This window comes from Panulirus ornatus, chromosome 52, assembly GCF_036320965.1.
Source record: "Panulirus ornatus isolate Po-2019 chromosome 52, ASM3632096v1, whole genome shotgun sequence".
Classification (NCBI taxonomy): Eukaryota; Metazoa; Arthropoda; class Malacostraca; order Decapoda; family Palinuridae; genus Panulirus; species Panulirus ornatus.
In genome coordinates this window covers 20199053-20208198 of record NC_092275.1, presented here as the reverse complement: position 1 = coordinate 20208198, position 9146 = coordinate 20199053, and the positions used below count along the sequence as shown (strand labels likewise).

At 42.7% G+C, this 9146-nt stretch overlaps 1 long non-coding RNA gene across 1 annotated transcript in view; it reads right to left on the bottom strand.

The window, feature by feature from the left end:
- The window catches only part of LOC139765130 (uncharacterized), a 399762-nt gene extending 392288 nt beyond the window's left edge, over window positions 1-7474 (bottom strand). The window contains exon 1 of the long non-coding RNA XR_011716583.1: window positions 7251-7474. This is a non-coding gene — a long non-coding RNA (uncharacterized lncRNA). The remainder of the gene's footprint in view (window positions 1-7250) is intronic.
- Window positions 7475-9146: the final 1672 nt, after the last annotated feature.

Below are 9146 nucleotides of genomic sequence, written 5' to 3'. Positions count from 1 at the left end.
TATGAGCTTAGTCCTGTGTTTGCCTCGTGTTTACCGCTCCCTTCGTGTAAGCTTACTCCCCTATCCACCTCTCCTTCCCTAATATAAGCTCTTAGCTCTGTTCACTTCTCTCTTCCTTAAGATAATACATTTTCGTGCCTTCTTCGCTCCCATCCCTGGTGTAGCAAGTTTCGTGCCATCCTTGCCTCAATTTTCTTCTATGGTAAAAGCTTCCTGCCTGTGTTCACCTCCCTGGTAGAAACTATGTGAGAGAGAGGGCGAGAGGCCAACACGAGGCCAGAGGACTGCCGCTCCCTGGGAAATCAGGAGCATGAAACAACTTCATCATAAGGGGAGAGGAACTCCGCCCCAGCGTTGGGATGGCCATTATTGCAGAGGCAGAGTCGAGGTTTATTCTAATATCCTGGACCCATGTTGGAGGCGCGTCTCATTCTCTTGTAATATCAGCTTTGTTATGTCCGTCCCGCGTGTCAGACCGGCGAAGTAATCCGTCCACAGACTGTCCATAACACAGTCTTTATGTACATCCGTGGCGGTACTCAGCTGCACCCAGACCTACCATGCATATCTGACCTGGGTAATACGTAACGGATGATTTCGTGGTGTGCTGATGTCTTCAACTTTCAGCTTATTGCCTGTGTGTCCCTGAATATCGAGAGATCTTGATTTGACTGACGTGGAACAACATTCTTTACTGATGTATCTAACGTGTGTTTGATCTATACCTCAAGGCTATGCACCAGATACTGGCCGGGACATTCATGGCTCCTTGCTACTAGCGTATCGCCTGCTCAAAGCGCGGCACATCTTTATCCACCGCGTTTGGGGTGCAAGAGATTTAGGAAACGTATCTGTGGGAGAGCATTTCGTCCCATGTAGTGATGTGACTTGTTTATACTGGCTTTTGGTGTGGTGATGTGTCTCACCGTGAAATGAGGACACACACACACAGGATCAGACATGCTGTGATATACACACTAATGGGACACAGCCAACACTGTACAGTACTTTGATTTAAAGACACATCAAGCCATGGATAAGCACTCGTGTGCCTCACCACGACTTGATAACGAGGTAATTTAGACAAGTGGCGTATACCTCACTATGATCTAACTTACATGGGAGATCTGGGTAAAGATGGGGTCGAGTTAACAATATGCATTTCCATAACGAACCGACGACATTCCAACAGGGACACAGAACCTTCCTCCTCTCTGTCTGTCTGTCTCTCCGTCAGCAGAAGATCGTCGAAGTGATTACATTGTAGGTAGTTGCAAGTCTTGCTGATGAATCAAAAGATAAATGAGGAGATATCGTACAATTTTTGCCCACTTGTTAAAATACGTGTCTGATGTAAAATCAAGATGAAATTCTTAACATCACTTCAAAAAAAATTCGTACCTTGATACTGGGCTATGAAGACTGCATATTACTAATTGTAACTATGGAAACAATCGCTACACAAAATCTCTTTGTATATATATAAATGTTCCCCTTTAAACAGTGTGGAATTTATGGAACTCGCACAATCTTAGGATAGAATTCCTCTTGAAATTCTTTAAGGGCGAAATCTTTTACGCATCGGTAAACTCAGAGACAAATGAGCAGAAAACGATCAATACAAACGGAGAATAAGGCCTCAGGGAATCCAGTGCTTGACGTAAACGTAGATGGATAATACGTACGTATACACAAAGAGGAGCCACACTTTGAAGCACCATCTGCCGGTGTTCCTCATGTTCTCGACATGAAGGTCGTACTCGAGTCTGTGTCCCGCCCTCCTCTTCGCCTTCCTCTCCTTACGTGCGGCATCAGAGTTCCTCTTAGATTTAGGAGAGGCGGGACCTCGTCCGGGCTAAGAGCAGCCTCCCACACCCTCAGCCAGAGGCTTGCCATACGAGGATCTGTAACCGCTGCTCTTCGATGAGGTCATACCTTCGTGAAAGGAAGCTCCGCTTACGGTGTGCCGTTTTGGGCACTTATCCATAGAACAAAATCTTAAGATCAGTGACTTCAGAAATTTATGTGAGAGCAATTGCATCTGCAGATGATGAAGCCATTAAGACCTCAGAGAATTCTAAATGCGTAAATAAGTTGGAATATGACAACAGAGAGGTGATGTCATACAGTATCATCCTCCTGTTTGTGCAGCAGGTAATGAGAACTCTCCTGGCCTGTATAGTGAAGATGAAGCACACTGTCATGCTTGGGTAAGGGAACACTTTCTAGCTTATATAGTGAAGGTACAGCAACCTCCTGCGTCTATAGTGATGAGAAAAGCGCTCTCCCGGTCTATCTAGTAAAGATGAAGGACACTGCTTGTACAGTAGTAAGGGAGAACACTTTCAGGTCTTGGTAGTGAAGCTAGATCCCCCTCCGCTGCTTGTGCAGTGAAAAAGAAACGTCACTTCTGCTTACGTTGAGATGAAAAATGGAACACTTCCCAGCCTACGTATCGAAGGAACAATCCCTTCTACTTGTGTACACAATATAGAAAACACTTCTGCTTCATTTTAGTTATAATAGAGGGTATCAATTTACCAGCATCATTACGTTTGGTATAATCTAGAGTGACTAACATGTACAAATGACGCGTACAGACATCATCCCTACTAAACATTATCCCTGCTAGATATCAAAAGTTTACATGGACAGACACTCTTACAAACCTAACACTACGGGTGTAATGGCTGGGACATCCAATACAATACCTCCTTGAGGCGTTTACCCAACAACAAGCACGTAATACTCGGAAGTTCTAAGATTTGAAAAGGCTTGAGCAAGAGGACATTCACTCAAGGCAACTTTGCATGTCTCTTTGTGATCGTCGGCAACACGTTGGCTGACAATCATGGACTTAAGAAAAAAATAGAAATTGTCACGTGAAAGGAGGATGAGTTAGAGCATCGCGGTCGCCTTCACGTGCTGCGTGCTCATTGTCTGCGCCCTCGTCTTTCACTTGATGCTGCTTATGAGCATCGACGACGGACACACGGGCTCCTATGCCGTGTACCCCAGCGTTTGGTTGTACCCCACCTGGTGGTGGTGGTGGCCATATCATCGCCCAGGTTTGTACGGACGCCATCACCACCACCACCACTACCATCGACGGGTTATGGGACGACCCGGCATGGGACGCCTAGCTGCGGGTCGCCCCGCTATGGGACGACACGGCATGGGACGCCTAGCTGCGGGTCGCCCCGGCATGGGACGTCCCGCTACGGGTCGCCCCGCTATGGGACGACCAGGCATGGGACGTCCCGCTACGGGTCGCCCCGGTATGGGACGCCCCGCTATGGGACGACCCGGAAGGAGACGGGTGAAATGACCGAAATATTGGCGCTTATGTTAACTCTCTTACCTTTTGTCTGTTCACGCAAATAGACACAGTAATTTTACTTATCAGTAGAGACATATTTTTGATCCGGTTCCAATGAAACGTATACCCCCTCCAATACCCAACTCATGAAGGAGTACTTAATAAAAACATCCCACCCTTGAAATCAATGGGGAAAGTAAGGTGAACAAAAATGAAATAAAGGAGATTGCAGAACAAACGTTATCTAATAAATTACATAGAAAATAATGTGCCACTCGACGAAAAAAGATTAGAAACCTTGGTGGAGTGAGTAGGTGAATGATGCCATTAAATTTGAAACCATACAAATCCTAGAAAAATAATAGACAGATCATAGGAAGGAAGAGTGGAATACATCAAGGAAAGAAGGTAAGTAAACCATTTCAAAAGTAAATTAAAGGAAATGGTCATGACAAGACATCAAAAAGTGAAAAGTAGACTAGAAAAGCCAGCATTCTCAAACGAATACAGACCTCCCCCCCGGTAATACACCGAAGTCATCTTTGAGCCAAGAATAATCAAGATCTTACCTACACCCTCAACAAACGCATCATCACTACATTCTCATAAATGGATCTCCACTACGCTCAACAAACACAACTTTTGCTACGAGCTCAACGATTGGATCTTGATTTAGTGACTGACAAATGAATCTTTGCTATACGCTCATCAAATGAATCTTCGCCATGTGCTCATCAACTGGATCTTCATAACGTGCCCAACAAATGGATCTTCACTACATGCTCAATAAATGGATCTTCACTACATGCTCAGTAAATGGATATTCATTACACTCAGTGGAAAAAGAAATACTTCTCTTCATCCTCGACAAATGAATTTTCATTATACCCACAATACCAATGTACTTTGACGTGACACAATATGGATCAGGTTAAAGGCTTTTTTTAACCTTACCTCATAGGGAATAGGTCATACATATTCTAACTATACCCTCGACATGATTTAACTTTGCTTTGGCATTTATGAGTCTATCAAAAGCCATCACTGAATCACGTTCAACTTCACTTCACCCTTGACACAACTTCATAATCTGACACAGTTCGACCATCTCGGCACACAGGCTTTACAGTCGAACAGTCAAGTAAGGAGAGGATTGTAACTGGATAGAATGAATTGGATCGATATGAAGTATAGGGGGCGACGTATTGTCTCTAGACAGAAGCTGGGCAGATGAACTGGCAAAAAATAAACCACTGAGTGGGACCCCTTCCGCTTGGTATTCGATAGTGGGTTTCTCATTTCCTCAAATTGCACATGACGGCTAAAGGATGTACTATATGATCGAAGCCATCTTTCGACTCCCTTGATGATTGTCCTCAGTGGGGAAAGGCGCTTAGATATGAAATGCGAATGAAGTTGCTTCATACACCACAGACTCTTCTAAATGCTTGGTACAAATATGACGACTGTGATTGTGAAACAACGAAGAGAAGTTCGCCAACCATGTGAAATCCTGCTGAGTTTCACTCTATTGTTCCGGATGTAAAAGGAGCCCATTTTTTTGTCCCTTGTTGACTCTATGATGAAAGAGAAACTATTTACAGCTAGACGAGTGACATGAATTTTCGTCAATAAGCAGTTATAACAGCAAGGAAATATCCCAGAGGGAAGAAAAAGATCTACATAGAATAAACATTAAATATATATATATATATATATATATATATATATATATATATATATATATATATATACAAACCTCACAGCTTTTATTCTAATTCAGAGAACGAGCTGAATAGGAAATGCCAACCACCTCGGTGTCTCATTACGTGGACATACACTGAATTCCAGATGTTACGGAAGAGCAAGACATCCTCAAACACTATCATCACCGTATCTCTTCGCATCCTCCCTAATGAGTCACACTGATTCAACTTCCGAGACTTACAGTAATTAAATTGATTTGGGCACGCAAATACACTGAGGCAAGAAACATATGAGCAGATGAGGTCGCGAGCAAACCAAACTTCTTGCATCCAATGTACTTACCGTAGTAAAGGTGTTGTATTCAGGGGAGTAATTGAACCCAATCCATTCATCTCTCTGACTACTTCTTATTACTATTACTATCACCATTATCAATTATCACTTAATTATCAATTATCAATTAATTGATTCATGAATTGATTAATTAATTATCACTTATCAATTAATTATCAATTACCACTATCATTACTAATATTATCATTATCATTACAGGTAATAGTACTAGCACAATAGTAGTAGTAGTAGTAGTAGTAGTAGTAGTAGTAATAGTAGTAGTAGTAATAGTAGTAGTAGTAGTAGTAATAGTCGTAGTAGTAGTAGCAGTATTTAGAATTCGTCTTAAGGCTGTTATTTCCACCCGCCCCCTCAATAGCATGGCCCCTCCGAGCGATTCACGCTAACGCAAAACATGTTTACATCTGTCTAAATCAAACACGTTCTAAGTTGAATTATGAATACCATTTTCTTCCACCAACATTTTTCCTAAAAGGCTCGCTTACAGTTATATATATATATATATATATATATATATATATATATACACATATGTATAATGTATAATGAAAAATTATTTCTCTACGGAGTCACCATGTAATAAAAATCTCTTTTAAACATTCCAATGCAAAAATATATGTACCTTCTACGAACTATACACAAAATATAGTTATCTATATTGTCTACAAACATCATCAGACTAAAAGCATAAAGATATGAGGAAAGATAACACGATAGATACTCCACTCACCTTGTTCTCGAGCCAAGGGAGCTAACGAGATTGATTTAAAAAAAGCCGATAACACAGATAAAACATTATCGTGTCGTCAATGGCGACGTGTGGCAACTGAAAAATAAAAAAAAATAAAATAAAAACGCTATACTTAGGGCTCGATAATCTTAACAAGCCAACAACGACGGATGGCCAAACTAGCGATGGCTTGTCTCATAGTGTGTGGGTAATGTTTACATGTTTTGACTTGCACGCAGCGGCGTCCAAATCATGGAACACGTCATGCTTGTTTCACGTGTTTTTTCCAAAATAATAAGAAAAATAAAAAAGGAACACATTTGCAACAGTTTAAATCTTGACGTTGCCCGTTGTAAAATGTAATAGGTCAGTAAGCAGGTTACGTCATGGTTACGTCACGTCTTTTTGCAAAAGAATGAAAGAAAAAATAGGAAAAATTACATCTTAAATCTTGACACTGCCCGTTGCAAAATTTAATAGACCTGTTTGCAGGAGAGAGAAATGAGTCCCAGCCAATATCCACTGCTAGTTCAATTTCCCAGTGTCGAATGGCTTTTAGTATCGTTTCTTAAGCATGTGTTCTCTTTATCACGGTGGATAAATCCCATCTTTTAGCTCTACATTCCTGTATTTTAGCTGGTCTAACCATTGTCCTTAATGCAAGCTATTTGCAAAATGGCAATGATAAGTCCACTTTTAAACCTCTTTTGTACGTTTAGGTTGGCGCAAGGTACCAAAGCAGAGTACAATGATGTGCTATCAACCATTTAATTGACTGTTAACGTAATTAAACTGAATTACATTAGGGTAACTTGTCCTTCGGCGTCATTTAAGCTTTATATTCTACGTACGACATGATCTATCCCTACAAACTATCCCCAGTGAAAAGGAACTACTTAGAATAACAATCCTTCGAATACGACTATATTCTGCTATGGCAAAATGACCACCATCTATAACCCTTATAACTTTTGTAACTCACGCACTTATAGATGGCGTTCTCTCGCTTGCTGGATCTTCGGCGACGGGTTTAGAATAGCGAATAAAATCTCTCAGTCTAGCTCCCTTGGTCACGAGGTCTCTCGTTCAGCGGTACAGCGCCACCATAAAAACACTAACTTCAACGAAAATTTGGCTTACCGTATGACGAACGAGGGTGATAGGCACGGCATGACCAACTGAACGTACACCACTGTTTTTGAATGTTTATTCCATCTGTCTATATGCTCACGGGTTATCAGTCAACGTCTTAATGTTCACTGGTATGTAATAAGTTCTCGCAACACAACGGTGAGGTAGCACTGCCTAAAATCGGGGTGAAAAACCACTAAACAGACACAGACACACCAGCTACATCCGTAAGGTGCCGGTGTCCCGGGTGAACTAAAGGACAACAGAACTGGCGGGTATACGACGTACCCAGGAAGTGTAACTACCCAAGGGTACCCGTGTCTTTGAGGTGACGTCCAAAAAGCTGCCACGAACGCCATCTGATCGGCGAGTTAGTGAACTTGTAAAAGAGAACGTGAAGAGAATGGGTTAAACTGCACTGACTTCCGAGTGACATTGTAGAATACGTGTTTGATGAATAATTATGTTAATGTACGCCATCAAGGGTTTGTATAATCTGAATCACTTTGTAGAAATGTGAATTATAGATTTATAACTTTTGTGAGCGCACTGTCCCGTAAAATTTTGTATTACCCTACGTTACCCTACACATAGTATCTTAAACTGCTCTTCAACATACCTTACACCCTCATCCCCCCCCCCCCCAACACACACACACACACACACACACACACACACGCCACAATGGTACCCTACGTTGTCGTAACACAATGATGCCTTACACACTCCCTCAACAATGGTGCTCTACATTACACCACCACCGGAGGGGAGGTTCTCCTACATTGTTTCGCCATCAGAGAAAAATGACAGTGTCACCCTAGACATTTTGTTGCCTAAATACACCCCCGCTACATATTTATATCCCAACATCCCGGTGACAATATCATTCCACTGCGCCTTGCTGGAGCCTTAAGGACCCGCCACCATCACCTCACCACTACGGGCATCCGACACTACGCGTCCGTGTCAGAGCGCCGAGGCTCCCTCCCGTGCTTACATGTCTTTCCAATATCGACCAACTAACGGCACCAGAGCTCATCATGCTGGACTTACAGACCAGCAGCTTTGGGAAATAATAGCTGAGCACTCCCACGCTGGAAGTCGGAAGCCACATTAGGAGTAATAAGGTAACTTCTAAAGTCCATAACGACGGGTTAACATTACACGTTCCGGGCGCTAAGAGGAGAAGGTAACGAGGAGGACACGTAAGTGTGTGGGTGGCTAAGCTGGAGAGATGGGTGAAGGGGTAGTAACCGTACACAGGAGGGGCCTCTAGACTTAATTCTCAACTAACGAATAATCCCATAGCAGGGTCGGCCCAGCACACACCCTTCCCATACCACAAATTAACTTGGGCCATAAGAGGAGTGCGTGACCATTAGGCAACTTTCTTAATGGATGTCACAAACAAAATAAGGGCAGGTGTGGTGGTCAAGTGAACTCATTCATGTGGGGGAAACCAGAGAATACTTGGTTACTTCCGACTACTCACAGAAAGAGGATCTAGTGTTACGGAGAATGGATTGTGTGATGTGTGGTCAGGTCTTATGTGTGATATGGAGAGATTATATGTATCTGGATGGAATGCTAGCGGCTCGTGTGTGGGAGAATGAAGACAGGAAAGCTCCCTGAGTCCAGGGAGTGCAGTTTGACAACCACTAAAGTGCTGGCTCACTACGCAGCCGTCATTAACCCTCCCGTTACCCAGGCGGGGAGTACCAGCAATGTACCTCCCCCTACCAACCACTACCTACTGAGAGACACACTAGCACACGCATTTATATACTGTGGTTGGGATTCTTGGAGAATGATAGTGGCTAATGTAAAGGGTCAAAGTGTATTAAAGGAGGATGGAACACGGCTATCTGCATGTACTTAGATCATGCTTGAAAGGCTTATGAACGA